The sequence below is a fragment of the Physella acuta genome, unplaced genomic scaffold (genome assembly GCF_028476545.2).
Source record: "Physella acuta isolate Inbredline_101_S28 unplaced genomic scaffold, ASM2847654v3 ptg001415l, whole genome shotgun sequence".
NCBI classification, from domain to species: Eukaryota; Metazoa; Mollusca; class Gastropoda; family Physidae; genus Physella; species Physella acuta.
The window spans coordinates 12,413-28,811 of NW_026732930.1; the positions used below are offsets into that span (position 1 = coordinate 12,413).

Here is a 16,399-nt window from a genome sequence, read left to right on the forward strand (position 1 = left end):
TTTATATTTATATTTATATTTATATTTATATTATATTTATATTTATATTTATATTTATATTTATATTTATATTTATATTTATATTTATATTTATATTTATATTTATATTTATATTTATATTTATATTTATATTTATATTTATATTTATATTTATATTTATATTTATATTTATATTATATTTATATATAATTATATTTATATTTTAATATTTATTTTATATTTATATTTATATTTATATTATATTTATATTTATATTTATATTTATATTTATATTTATATTTATATTTATATTTATATTTATATTTATATTTATATTTATATTTATATTTATATTTATATTTATATTTATATTTATATTTATATTTATATTTATATTTATATTTATATTTATATTTATATTTATATTTTATATTTATATTTATATTTATATTTATATTTATATTATATATTTATATTTATATTTATATTTATATTTATATTTATATTTATATTTTATATTTATATTTATATTTATATTTATATTTATATTTATATTTATATTTATATTTATATTTATATTTATATTTATATTTATATTTATATTTATATTTATATTTATATTTATATTTATATTTATATTTATATTTATATTTATATTTATATTTATATTTATATTTATATTTATATTTATATTTATATTTATATTTATATTTATATTTATATTTATATTTATATTTATATTTATATTTATATTTATATTTATATTTATATTTATATTTATATTTATATTTATATTTATATTTATATTTATATTTATATTTATATTTATATTTATATTTATATTTATATTTATATTTATATTTATATTTATATTTATATTTATATTTATATTTATATTTATATTTATTAAGTGCTCTGGTGCCCGATAAGGCACTTCCCTGCGCCGCAGTCGCTTCGAAATTAGGCAGGATCCTGCCTTGGGTAGACAGAACACGGGGGCCGGTGCCGGTTAGCCCTAAAGTCTACGAACAGTGGGGTCAAAACTGACTTCGACTGACCGGCGCCATATATGGGCTATGTATCGAAAACGAATTCCCACGTAGGAACATTTTCAGAACTTCTGAAGTTGTAGACCGACCCTCGGGGGTGGCAAAAAAAAGTATATGATCCGGAAAATTCCTGTAGAACCTTAGAACTGACCGGTCTGAATTTTCCCTATATAAACATTGCTGATTTTTTGAAAAATTATGACTATTTTCAAAACTATCTTTTGGAACTTTGGCTCTGAACATCTGGCTAATTTTTTGCATAGTCCTGGCTAAATGAATCGGCCTCATGGAAAAACTATCGATAGGCCTCTGCTCGCACGTCGAGGGCTAAAAAGTGACCGCGAGTGAAACTCTGCTTATATGAGCTATATATCGAAAACAAATTCCCACGGAGGAAATCTTTGAAAACTCTTGGGGGTGTACATCTGTTCCCGGGAGTCAGGAAGAAATACTGCTTCTCTCGGGAAAATTCCGGAACAAAGTTTTAACTGACCAGAGGCCATAATTGCTTAAATAAACATAGTACTGTTTTTGTTTTAAAAAATACAAAAAAACAAGCCGTACAAATCCAATCATAACTCCTAAGGTCGTAGAAATATCCGCGGGTGTCAATATACTGTAGGCGTTATCTTTTCCGGTAAATTCCGGAAGGGCTTTAGAACTGACAGGTCCGAATTCCCTATGTAAACATTGATAATTTGGTGAAAAACGATGACTATTTTCAAAACAATGTTTTAGAACTTTGGCTCTTTAGGCCTACATCTTGCTCATTTTTTTGCATAAATCAGAGTAAATGAATCGGCCTAATGGATAAACTATTGGTCAGCCTCTGCTCGCAAGTCAAGGGCTAAAAAGTGACCACGTGTGACATTCTCCTTACATAAGCTATATAAACAAAATTCGGAACGATCCCCCTGATATTTTGTGAGGTCGTAGACCGACCCTGGAGGGTAACAACATTTTTTTTTTCACGTTGGAAAAAACCTTTTATGGTCGTTAAATATGTCCAGATACCGTATCTATGAACAATAATATAAGCGGGCTTGTAGTGTGTCAGTCCGTATCGCTATAGATTTTGGGAAGTCTCTCCCTAGGTGCGGACGGCCGGGTAAACGTTTCGTCCGGTGGCCGTTTAGATGACCCCTGGACTCTACTTCACTTGTCCCCTAGACCGTCAGGTTTCAAAAGGAAACTTTACTTACTTTAAGCAAAAAACAATTGAAAAAAAATAAAATAAATTAAAATAAGTTAAGTTATAAACACATATTGTACATCTTATATGCATACATTAATTATACTATTACCGGTAATATAAAATAAATAGCAATTCATTAAGTTTTCCAAAAATAAAAAGAAGCATTATTATATTAAAAGACCATAATTTAAACAGCAAATGCATCCTAATATAAAAAAAAAACCTATGTGCGCACTTCTCTCTCTCTCTCACACCAGAATCTTCTGCGATATATGGAGAACTTGATACGGACTTTTGTTGAAAATAATATAGTAGATGTTTTAAATGTATAAAAAAAATTTTACTTAAAGAAGAAAAAAGAAATTAAAGGAATATTTGAATGTAGAAAAACAGTTTAAATTATTCAACCGGAAAAGTGTTCATAGTTATGAAAGTGCGCACAATGACGTCACATGCCAATTGCTCTATTTAATATTGTTCTAAACATACTGAAAGTATATTCTAAACACAGTCTGTCTGTGTGTAAACACGATAACTTGAGTACCGTTACAGCTAGGTTGATGAAATTTCATATATAAGTATTTTATATATATCGTGGATCCGTATCGCCTTTTGGGTGATTTCTGATAACCGGAAGTGGTACTTTTTCTACGTTGAATTTTTCAAAAGCCTATAACTTGAGTATTATTTCAGATAGATACATGAAATTTCACATGTAAGTAAAAGATCTAATTGTCAACCTTATGGTCGTTGTAATCGCTGTCGAAAGAATGATGGCGATGTTTTGTGTTAGTTGTTTATCTTTTTCCCAGTGCTCTTGGTGATATAGCAATGTACCTCGCTGTATTATATTGTATCCTACGTCCAGCACGGCATCGTTTTTTAACAGAAAAGAAAAATAATTCAATACAGTGCGGAATGGAAGGGAGATCACTACGATATCAGATTGTTGCTAAATGATTTTAATACATTGCTTCCCTTGTTAGATTTTTTAAAAAGTCCGTCCATCCATCCATCCATCCATCCATCCATCCATCCATCCATCCGTCCATCCGTCCATCCGTCCATCCGTCCATCCGTCCATCCGTCCATCCGTCCATCCGTCCATCCGTCCATCCGTCCATCCGTCCATCCGTCCATCCGTCCATCCGTCCATCCGTCCATCCGTCCATCCGTCCATCCGTCCATCCGTCCATCCGTCCATCCGTCCATCCGTCCATCCGTCCATCCGTCCATCCGTCCATCCGTCCATCCGTCCATCCGTCCATCCGTCCATCCGTCCATCCGTCCATCCGTCCATCCGTCCATCCGTCCATCCGTCTATCCGTCCATCCATCCATCCATCCATCCATCCATCCATCCATCCATCCATCCATCCATCCATCCATCCATCCATCCATCCATCCATCCATCCATCCATCCATCCATCCATCCATCCATTCATCCATCCATCGATCCATCCATCCATCCATCCATCCATCCATCCATCCATCCATCCATCCATCCATCCATCCATCCATCCATCCATCCATCCATCCATCCATCCATCCATCCATCCATCCATCCATCCATCCATCCATCCATCCATCCATCCATCCATCCATCCATCCATCCATCCATCCATCCATCCATCCATCCATCCATCCATCCATCCATCCATCCATCCATCCATCCATCCATCCATCCATCCATCCATCCATCCATCCATCCATCCATCCATCCATCCATCCATCCATCATCCATCCTGCGTCGTTCCATAAGTCAATACTGCGTCAATCCATCCATCCATCCACTCATTAGTCTTGCCGTGCAACCGTCTACCCATCGATCCTTCGAAATTTTTATCCGTTAATACGTCGACAGGTCGATCTGCACATCCTTGCGTACATAATTAATGTGAAAATCAAAGCCAATAAATAATTTTTGTTTTGAATTGTTGTTTACCTTTATGTTTCAATGACTACTGCATATGAAGAGATCGTGTGGTGACGCTATGTCCCGAGAACTTGGTGTTCCATACGTGAACCAGGTACCCATCAGAGCTGGGTGGACTCAGCGACGTCCAGCAGTCTCGAGTCTTAACCGAGATCCGCATTTGAAACCTTCGGGCTATTAGCCGAAATCTCCACAATTTAACAACACAATCTCTTAAAACTAAGTAATGAATATTAAACAGTAAAACAAGCAAAAAAAAAACATAGTTTCTTTACAAAGGATGGTCATCTTTTTTTTAAAACTAACTTAAATTTTGATTAATCATTTAAATTTCTTTATACATGAAGGCATATGAACAAATATATGAACAACATATTTGGTTGTCTCGCTCCCCACTTGTTCTCCCTGCTCTACCTTTTAATACAGTTCACTACATAAGAGCTTGTCAGGTTCTGTAAACGTTTTATTTGACCTATCCTACCATGAGCCAGTATTCGACAGGTCAGTCTCGACCACGTGTATATTGGATCTAACACGTGATCACTTCTTGATTTACGTTTGATCACTTAAGCTTGAAACATTCGATGTAAGCCTATGAATGATCGATAATCGATTAGGTTTACCTTACAATACCATAATTTTAAAAATATTTTAATCATTAAAAAACAAATTATTTTAACTTCAAGGAATAAAGAATGTTATGTTTCACTTTGTTGGGCGGCGTGATCGATTGGTAGAGCGTTTAGTTGCTAGCCCGTTGTTTTTGGGTATGGATTTAGGTTCGAACGTGTGACTGTAAGACGTCCTGTATTTCCTCCGCCGAGTACCGCTTACATTTGGATAGTGATAAATGCATAGCCTGATAGTTATACAAACTGAGACTTACTTTGACTTTTGTTAATAGTTAATACTTGATCAACGATTTACACTGATGTAAAACCTACGTAAATCTACAAGATCTAGATTTACATTTAGATCTAGAAATCTACATTATTGACTAGAGAGAAAAAGTTAAAAGTATGCCTGGTGCGTGGAAAGTAAATGATAGAATCTAGATCTAGAGATCTAGTAATTTTTCAGTAGCACTAGTATAGATTGACTAGATAGAAAGATATTATAAAGATAATTATTTCCGTGGCATATCTGTCCTTGAGGATCTATTCAATTTTAAATCTCTTCTATTTCAAATTGTTTGTAGATCTATATCTACAAGCTTAGGCTTAGGTCTAAATAGTCTAAAAATATACCAAAGCTACACATTATTCCTAAACTCTAAACTTAATGCCATTAATGGCTAAAATTCACTGAGCATTGCTGCACTTAAGACTTAAACGTAAGGCCTAAATACTAAATAAAATTATTACGTTAGCTTAATTTTCGTGACAGCTTTTCTCTTCTTTTTTGCCATGCTTAATTTAAGTCACTTTCAATTCATGTGCTGGTAGCTTAAAATAAAACTTGTTTAGGAAGTTTATTTCTTTCTCCCTTTCGTAATGCTGCAAATATGAGTAAGACGCTTATTATTTTATAATTAAATAGCTGCGATAAATAATCATTTGCATCTTTTTGGGGGTATTTCTTTTCCATGAACTGTGAAATATGGTATCTCAAATTTTGCGCGTAACTCAAAGCGAAATATTACTCGCTCAACTGCTCGTATTTAAAAAATCTGGTATGTCGCGGCACTAGAATGTTGAGGTACCACAGGATCCACTATGTATTGAAAGAAAACATAAATTAATTATAGAATAATAGGCCAATATAGTAATAAAGTATAGCTTTAGATTTTATTCAGCCTACTAATAAATAATTAAATAGGCCTAAAGTAGTACTAGATATTAGATAAATCACTAGTATTGTGTAGGGTTATTTTTATTAAAAAAAACAAATCACATCTTATACATTAAGGCGGGCTCCATAAAATAAAAATAATTTATTTAGGACCTAGGCCTATGTTTTGGAGATCTAAAATTCTAAATGAAAAATAAATTATTAATTAGACCAACAATAGGCATAGTATGCTAAACCTATTTTAGTATTTAAATTTAAGGCTCGGCCATCTACTAAAAATTTTATAACTGTCATAAAATGGCCTACTTTATTATAATTACTAATTATTATTAGGCCTTAGTTAAAACTAGACCTAGCCTATTTTATTAGTAGAAAAAGTATTAGCCGTTAGAGTTAAGATGTTATGGCCTTAGCCTTATGTAAATTAATGTAATCAGTGTTAGATTATGATATCGATCAAGCATTTATTATATAATATCGGAAAGGGGCCTAGCACTCTCTTAGTCATTAGTCTATTAGGTCAAGTAGTTTAGCCTGTTTATATATTATATAGGCTGTTATTTAAATTAGGCCAAAGGCTTATTAGGAAAAGGCTTAATAGGCTTTAGTTTTTAATTAGGCAACAAGGCAGAGGCTTAATGTTGCTTATAGATTTAATTTGAAATTATTATGATATACGCTACTCTGCGGCTATCACTTAACTATATACTACTATAGAGTATATTATAGCCTAGGCCTATCTAAATAAAATAATTCAACTCACTTAGCTTACCATAATTTTAAAAAATGTTTAGTTAAGTATTCAGCTCTCTATGTCAGCTAAGGCCCATAATTGAAATTATCCTACTGTTAGATCTATTAATTATTTAATGATTAGTAGGCCTAATTATAGGAATTAGGTCTGATACATTAAGTCCTATACATTGGTCGTAGAGTAATACTATTGGGCTTGTAATTTTATACAATATCTATACAAGCCTACTTATCGTTAATTTGGGAGTCTTTGCATTGACCTTAGTTTTCAGATGAAGCAGCCTAATTTTTTATCAGATTATACCATAAAATCAAAAGTAGACTTGTAGATCTTTTTAAAACAAGGCATGAAATATTAATTTAAATAATATAAACAAATAGCCTAAATAACAACTACACAAAGTTAAAGTCATAATAACTTTTTATAAAGGTATCTTGAATTTCAACTGGAGGTAGTTTTGATAAATATTAGTATTCTGAACATTAAAATAGGTAGACTTAACATAAATTTGTTCTGAAAACATATTTAGAAATTGGTTTTAAAAAATGAGGTTAGGATTGGGGTGATAACTAGTTGAGGATTAGATATGAAATTCATTGTGTTTATCCATGTTGTAATTTCTCTTTTACAGGTTCACCCAAAAATAAATACTAAATGACACAAGATGTTCTTTCTCTGTTACCTCTTACATTTGACATAAAAGCAGGAAAAGGTATGACAATTATTAATAAGCTGCTTTAAATTTTATAATTTGTTTTTTTATAACTTAATTGTACCATTTTTATTTCCAATGATGATAAATATAATTTAGTGTCATTTAGGCCTATATTTTAAAATATTTATATTATACTTGATATAATTTACTTCTATAATATTACTATCCAGGTCTAACAGTCTATGCCTACAACATAGATCTCCAGGACTAAAAGTGCAAAAAATTGCAATCAGTATATCACAAGTGTTATAACACACGCATCTAATCTGCTTCAGTGGCGAGAACTGGGTGAATCCTCTCAAACATTAATCAGGTAAGTTATCACAAGTTTGCTTTGGTTTATTTTGAACATGTTGATTGAGATAGATTTTTATTTGTATAAATATTGTATTTAAAAAGTATTTTACCTAGTAAAACCAAGTCAGTGGTGATGATTGATACAATATGTATTTTTTTAAATATTTGTTTTGCAAAATATGCTGATTTGCAGGAAGTATATATATATATCTATATATCTATATATCTATATCTATATATATATATAGATATATATATATATATATATATATATATATATATATATATATATATATATATATATATTACATTATCATTTAGTGGTTTGTCTTACAAATTTGAATTATTTACTTAATCTGTTTTAACTGCTCAACAGGAACTAGGCATACCTAATGAGCGTCAAGCTGATACAGTAGATGTACAGAAGAATTTTTACACAAGGTAAATATTGCTAAATTTTAAGTTTTCCTTTTTTAAGGTTACATGTAGTGTTTTGGGAGAAAGGAATTAAATTATTTAAATTAGGCCTAATAGTTTATTTCTCTAGCTTATGTTTCTCTTAAAATAACTAAAATTTTTCCCCCTTTATCACTAAAGCAAAATTTATAGATATCTATGCCATGATTGATCTCATTCAATCACTTTTTTCTTGTTTTGTTTTGATGTATTAAACTAATTTAAACTAAAGATTTTTTTTTTTGCTAATTTTATTATTTCAGATGGATGATTAAGAAAATCATTTTGTTTTGTTTCAGGAAGTGAAAAGTGATGTAGAAGGCAACTAATACTTCCATCTACCATAGTTAAACAAGAATCTGCAAATGGTGATAATTGCAATAATCTTGATATATTAATGTTTGGCTTTATAATTATATGCAATTGTCAGGTTTCATAAATAAATTATTTCTCAAAATTTGATGTATTTGGTTTTCTTACTTTGTACATAAGATGCAAGTGATTGAAAGCTGAAAAGGGTTGTATGTAGTTATAGTATTCCCAGCACAAGTTGACATTAAAACAGCTGAAGCCCTTTAAAAAAAAAAATAATAATAATCTAGGAATGCTGTTTCTATTAGCTGAGCATATATTTGGAAAAGAACTTAATTGTTTACCAGAGAATACTGTGACCCAGTTTGTACTCCAGGCAAAAAGTGCCTATGGTTAATATTATTAAGTTAAAGAAAAGTATCAAACAAACAGGATAATATTAATAAGCAAGACCTCCACACTAGAGAAGTATGGAATGAGTGTTGCATGGAATTCAAATCAACTTTGATGTTGCTAATTGCTACACTGGCCATAATTGGCCTACATTGACTTTTGCTGAGGTAGGCAACTGTTTTGTTTAACTTTAGATGTCGACTAAATAAAGAAGAAAACTGACACGCCAATGATCAATCAAGAACTTGTAAATTTCGTGGTTGCTAAACTGAGAAGTCCTGAAGTCCATCTCCGGTGTAGATGAGGCTCTATAGTTGGGGATAGCAACCCATCTTGGGGATACATCACTTGTTCTTGGATTGACAAAGAATAAGAAAAGAAATCTAGAAAGAAAAGCAGCTGAACGAAGAAGAAAAAGGCTGGATATATTCGGTACCAACTGTACAATTTTAACAGACACAGTTCAAACTACACATGCACTTCAATGACAAAGTTCAGTGAAGCCATAATGTTGAGTTTGACTGAATGAAGAACAACGATATTATTATCTCAAGCAAAGTTAAGGTTTATTGTCTTAAAGACATTATCGTGGATTGATTTAGATTAAGACTTCCAAGAAGTTGGTAAAAGCTCTATCCTCCCTGTTAAATAAGCCGGCAACGATGGCTCTTCTTATTTCTCTTGTCTTTGATGTTGCTTTCAAGAACTTGCATGAGCTTAGATTACCTACATAAGGCTACAAAGTTTAGAATCTTGGCTTTCTTAAAGTGGACCTGGCTACAGGACATTACCCCGCCCCACCCCGTCAATTACCCCCCCCCCCTCACGTATTTACCCTCCCGGAGCAATTACCCTTGTCAATAACCCCCTTGAAGAATCACAACCCACCCTCCGGCCTCAAGTTATGATCCTAACTCAAACTCTATACCTATGTATTTCCTTAATCCTAATCGATAAAAAAATGACCAAACCCTAAGCATTCACCTCAGCCTAAAACTTAACACATAACCAAAACCAACTTTAGGCTTAGGTTTCAGCCTAACCTTGACCATAACGCTAACCCTAATCCTAGCCCTAATCCTAACCCTGACCATAACACAAACTCTAATCCTAAATCTAACCCTAACCTTAGCCATAAGGCTAACCCTAATTCTAACCCTAACCTTAGCCCGAACGCTAGCCCTAGCCCAAACTCTAACCCTAACCCTAACCCTGGATATTTCCCCCCGGACATTCCCCCCCCCCGTATTTACCACCCGGAGCAATTACCCCCCTGTCAATTACCCCCAGGGGAATTACCCCCCCCCCCCTCTCAAGTTAAAATCCTAACCCTAACTAGAATTTTATACCTATATACTACTTTAATCCAAACCTTAAGAAAAAGACCAAATCCTAAGCATCCACCTTAGCCTAAAACTTCACACAAAACCAAAACCAAAGCTAGACACAACCCTAAACCTAATCTTAACCCTAACCCTAGCCCTAGCCCTAGCCCTAATCCTAATCCTAAACCTAAACCTAAACCTAAACCTAAACCTAAACCTAAACCTAGCCCTAGCCCTAGCCCTAGCCCTAGCCCTAGCCCTAGCCCTAGCCCTAACCCTAACCCTAACCCTAACCCTAACCCTAGCCCTAAAACCTAACCCTAATCCTAACCCTAACCCTAACCCTAGCCCTAACCCTAACCCTAACCCTAAACCTAACCCTAACCCTAATCCTAATCCTAATCCTAATCCTAACCCTAACCCTAACCCTAACCCTAGCCCTAACCCTAACCCTAGCTCTAACCCTAACCCTAACGCTAAACCTAAACCTAAACCTAGCCCTGTCCGGAGGGGGGGGGGGGGTAATGTCCTACTGGGCGGGGGGTATTGACAGGGGGGTAATTGACAGGGGGGTAATTACTCTGGGGGTAATGTCGGGGGGGGGGGGGAAATATCCGGGGGGGGGGAGGTAATTGACAGGGATTATATGCCCTGTTCCCCCCTAACCATAACCCTAACCCCAGCTGTACCTTAAGAGCTGTGTCTGCCTGTGTGTGTGTAGGGGTGAGGATGCAGTGGCGTAGGCAGGGGGGGGGGGTTATGGGGGTCATAACCCCCCCATAGACCCCTCGGTATATATAAAAAGTATGAGGGGGGGTGCAAATCGAAAGTTTGAGGGGGGGTGCAAATCGAAAGTTTGAGTAAGGGGGGGGGGGGGTGCAAATCGAAAGTTTGTCCCCGGGTAAAAATTGGAACCCCCCCCCCCCTTGAGACGATCCTGGCTACGCCACTGTGAGGATGTCGTCCTTGGCGAGGGGTAAATGACAGGGGGTAATTGCTCCGGGGGGGGGGGGGAGAACTAATAATCTGTAAGTTCTACTATTCAGTACATTTGGTTAACACAATGTAGTCACACATGTACAACAAAATAAGCAATGTTTTATTATTTCTATCCTTAAAAAAATGCAAAATAAATGCTACGCCATTAACTCAACCCTCTTTCCCCTCGTTACCTATCATCACATAAAGCCACCGCCCAAAATGATGGTGACGTCAATTTACAATCATAAAGTGATCACCCGTTAACGACGACTTACTCTTCAGACGATTTTGCACCCAACCCCCCCCCCCCCTTTCTCTAATTGTAACACATTTTCACAAAAAAGCACCCCTCCACTCTCTTTAAAAACATCACATCTCAACATATAACCCCCTCCGCCGTTCCACTGAAACTGCATTTTTTGTTTTATAGATTCTTTTCTATAATATGTACTGACCTCGATAAACATTGAAATAATCAATGAATTAATACCAATCTTTTAAAGCTAGAAATAACGGATGAAAGCAAAAATATGTCGTCACACTTTCTGATCACCCCTTCCCATAAATGAAAAAAAAAAGTCTGAACCCCTTCAATACTAAAGGAGAGTATGGACGTTGATGGAGGATCCCAACGTTAACAATTAAAACAGCGCAAAATTTCAGGAATCCATGTTACATATTATTATTTTCCTTAGGTATAAATAAGGTATTTACAATGTGTTTTATATTTTACAAGCCAACCCGCGGCTTGTCATACGCCGCTATTTAGTTGTTTTATTTTCTACTTTTCAGTAATTCATAATTTGTGAATTCGACAGTAACAATGCTGCCACTGAAAATATTTGCTTTAAAACACTATGAGTAGCTCGTTAAGGACGATAACACCCCTCCCCACCCTCCTTTCCCACAAACACTTACTCCCCCCCCCCCGTGAAAGCAGCCTCCTCTTAGTTACCTCCACTAAGTTTAAATTCGTTTCAAACTAAATTATCTGCCCCTAATAGCCGTCACTAAACCCGGCTCTACGATTGTAAACATTTAGCGTAAACCACAGCTCACCAGACCATGTGGGGATGGGGGTGGTAGGGATATGCCTAGAGAGGAAGAAAGGGGGCTGCTAGGCGCGCTTACAGCTTGGTGTTTTCTATGGTATCCATGAAGAGAATTATATATATATATAGAAGGAATATATTAAACCAGCGTACCCGTCCCGCGCGTTGCTGCGGTCTCAGAAGACAAACTGACGCAATATTTTAAGAGGATTCCATAAATACATTAGCAATCACGTATTTTTTTACGCTTGACCTTGATTTCTAATTTAAATTTAAATGTAATCAAAGCCGGTGTTATATTGCTTTCATCATAGTTGTTGCGGCGCAAATTCTACCGCACACAGTAGCCCATTGTATCCATAAAGTATCGCACTCTTTAAAATGAACGTAGGCGCAATAGTGTTTATGAGGGACCCACACAGGGGCGCTGGACCACACGCCAGTGGTGTTATTTCACCCCTGTGCAGGATGCCCAATCGTATTCTGTTCCCGGGCGACTAACGACGACACTTTTTTTCATTTTGTCATTAAATACAGTAGACAAAAGTTTCCCTACTGTAGGGCGCTCTTTAAAACTCATAGTGTTCCTCTGGAAGCGAGGGGCGCACCAGGTCAAACGAATTGTCATCGAATGTCGTGTGCCACGGAGTCAATATTGCAGAGTGCTCTTTAACACAACCTTAGGATATCCCAGGGCGCCAAATCGCATTCTGCCGGGGCGCCGGCAGACGCGCCTGATTCCATATAGTCAACGATTATTGTTGCCCATCCTGTCTTTAGTTTATAAATAAAAAAAACACGAACGTAGGCGTCATAGTGTTCACATGGTAGCATGGGGCGCTTCGGGTTACGTAATATCCGGGGCGCCGACGGGTGCGCTTACTGCTGCTTTTTTACCGCTGAGAATAGTAAGGCCCCTTAGCTCAAGTTTTAATATCGCCGCGCTGGAATTTTGGGCGCCAAGCCTTGTATTAACAAAAATCGCACCCTCCAGGGAAACGCCCATAATAAATTATAATTTTTGTTTTCGCAGAAACCTTCTCGCGAGTTTTTTCATTAACTCTCGAAAGTTTAACGGCACTCAGATGAACGATGTAAAACAGCATCCGTTTTGTTTTTTACAAACCATGTAGAGAAAAATTGAACCCTCCAGGAACGCCGCCCTTGTAAAATAAAAAAATAAAATTCTTACTGTAACCTCCCCTGAAGTTTTATGGCGAACGGATGAACGGGATTAAACCGCAATCTACTTTTACTTGTATATACCCTATATAGAGAAGAATCGAATCGCGCCCTGCTGGGGCACCGTCCATAGAGGACATAAACAAACCCACAAACAAACAAGCAAAATTTCATATATATATATATATATATATATATATATATATATATATATATATATATATAATATAGCTACATTTGGTGACTTCCCATTTTGCCCAATGGCGACAATTTTTGCACATAATCCACTTATTAATTCATGTGAAAAAAGCATTGTTTTGATCGTAAATTATTAGATTTTGGTATCAGCCCCTTTCCTGCCGGCGCTTAGCAAATCTGTTATCCTAAAACTCAACAAGCATGTATTCATCTGTACATTTTGCAGCTCGTGTCATCTCCCCTCACCCCCTCCCCCCCCCCCCCACCCTTGGGTGATAGTTTTTAAACGTGCACAGTTAATTGTAGATTTTTATCTGCAGTCAGTTATTAGTAGAGTTAACTCTCATTAGTCATTTATTGAACTGGCAAAATGCATACTTCTTCTATATATTTTGCTATTTTTCGCCATGGTGTCTCGCGAGTTTTTTCATTAACTCTCGAAAGTTTAACGGCACTCAGATGAACGATGTAAAACAGCATCCGTTTTGTTTTTTACAAACCATGTAGAGAAAAATTGAACCCTCCAGGAACGCCGCCCTTGTAAAATAAAAAAATAAAATTCTTACTGTAACCTCCCCTGAAGTTTTATGGCGAACGGATGAACGGGATTAAACCGCAATCTACTTTTACTTGTATATACCCTATATAGAGAAGAATCGAATCGCGCCCTGCTGGGGCACCGTCCATAGAGGACATAAACAAACCCACAAACAAACAAGCAAAATTTCATATATATATATATATATATATATATATATATATATATATATATATATATATATATATATATATATATATATATATATAATATAGCTACATTTGGTGACTTCCCATTTTGCCCAATGGCGACAATTTTTGCACATAATCCACTTATTAATTCATGTGAAAAAAGCATTGTTTTGATCGTAAATTATTAGATTTTGGTATCAGCCCCTTTCCTGCCGGCGCTTAGCAAATCTGTTATCCTAAAACTCAACAAGCATGTATTCATCTGTACATTTTGCAGCTCGTGTCATCTCCCCTCACCCCCTCCCCCCCCCCCCCCCCCACCCTTGGGTGATAGTTTTTAAACGTGCACAGTTAATTGTAGATTTTTATCTGCAGTCAGTTATTAGTAGAGTTAACTCTCATTAGTCATTTATTGAACTGGCAAAATGCATACTTCTTCTATATATTTTGCTATTTTTCGCCATGGTGTCACCCCCGAAATTTTGCCGCCTTGCGCAATCCGCAGCCCCGCCCCCACCTTGTGACGCCTCTGTTTAGGGATACTACTTGAGTAAAGGGGGGGGGTATAGCCCCTTGGCACACCTTGTACCTACGCCACTACATATTCATGTTCTAAGATTATATAGCACATTCTATGCATAAATTCCATAAAGATAGTTATTACGTATTCTGCAATTTTATATTTGTAATAACATATTGTAAACAAAATGAGTCTTAAATTCGATTAAAAAATGGGCTTTTATATTATGTATTTTTTTGTATTTTGCAATCATATCATGTATTACTTGCTGTAGAGCCTAGATTCTATAATAATATACTAATTTATTCTATATTCCGAAATCCTATATTTTATCGTTTAGTAATCTCTGCCCTAATGTTTTCTATACTGAATAATCAATATTCTGTTTCTAAATTCTGTATACATTAATCATACAATCTCTAAAGTAATCATAACTGTGATCACAATTAAACTCAGCAATCCACTGTATTAATTTATATTGCTAAAATAATTTAATTTTCAATTTTAAAGACAGAAGATACATTTTGTATAATATAAATGATTATTAATAATTTATTAGCTCTGTAAAATGAATGGTTGTTTAATTTTTCTTATATTAAATATCTTAAGCGTTTAATTAATCGAAATGGTTTTATTCCGTCAGCTAGTTTTTACAGTTTATAACTATAATTAGAGTCTCAACGACAGAATCAAATGAGAAAAAATCTATAGGCTTATTATATACCGACACTGTCGAATAGCAACTCAACGACACTGTCGTTGAGAATAGTGTAGGATCGGCTGAGCAGGTAGAAACAGATGCAACTGATGTTGACTTGCGCGGTACTCTCAACTCGAATGTCTATTATAGGTTGATTTGTTAGTAAATAAAATGGGCGAACAATTTATAAACAGCTAAATTGTCCATAGTAGGGGATGTAACTTGAATAAATAACACATCAATTGATTTGGAAATTGTGTTTATATATTTTATTATTTTGGAACGGTTAAACAATGGTTAATTTAGATTATAAGTTTAAATAACAGCAAAGCCCACAAGAATATGTTAAAAAAACACGTACAAAAACCATCAATAATAAAATAATAAAAAAATGTTCTGCTTTATAATCAAAGAATATTTCCGTTCGGCAAAAGAAATAACATTAGGTATTGATTATGTGTATATCATACAAACATATTAGAGAATTCAAATGTAAAAACACTATCAAGAACATTAACGACCAAACATTAATCCAGATGTCAAAGGGGTAAATAGGATAGCATTATATCAACACAAAAATTAACACCTTCAGACTAAAACATTTAAATAGAAACAGAAAACAGCCACACTACCACCCAGTAACACACTACTACATAGGACAAAGAATTCACGCTGTTCTAAAAGAAAACATTACTACAATACACTATGAGTGCCCATATTTAGGCCCATTTTATTTGCTGGCCAGCAGCCATTTGATCGGCCTGAATTTTGTTGGCCAGAGTTTTAAAATGAAGCTGAAATTGCTTCTGGATTATTTGACTAAACACGTATAACAG

General features: G+C 34.8%; 1 long non-coding RNA gene across 1 annotated transcript; it reads left to right on the forward strand.

Moving 5' to 3' along the window:
* The first annotated feature begins 6,911 nt into the window (after nt 1-6,911).
* LOC131927549 (uncharacterized) lies at nt 6,912-8,740 on the forward strand. Its single transcript, XR_009383656.1, has 4 exons — nt 6,912-7,415; nt 7,589-7,731; nt 8,092-8,156; nt 8,471-8,740. It is a non-coding gene; the product is annotated as an uncharacterized LOC131927549 (long non-coding RNA).
* The last annotated feature ends 7,659 nt before the right edge of the window (nt 8,741-16,399 follow it).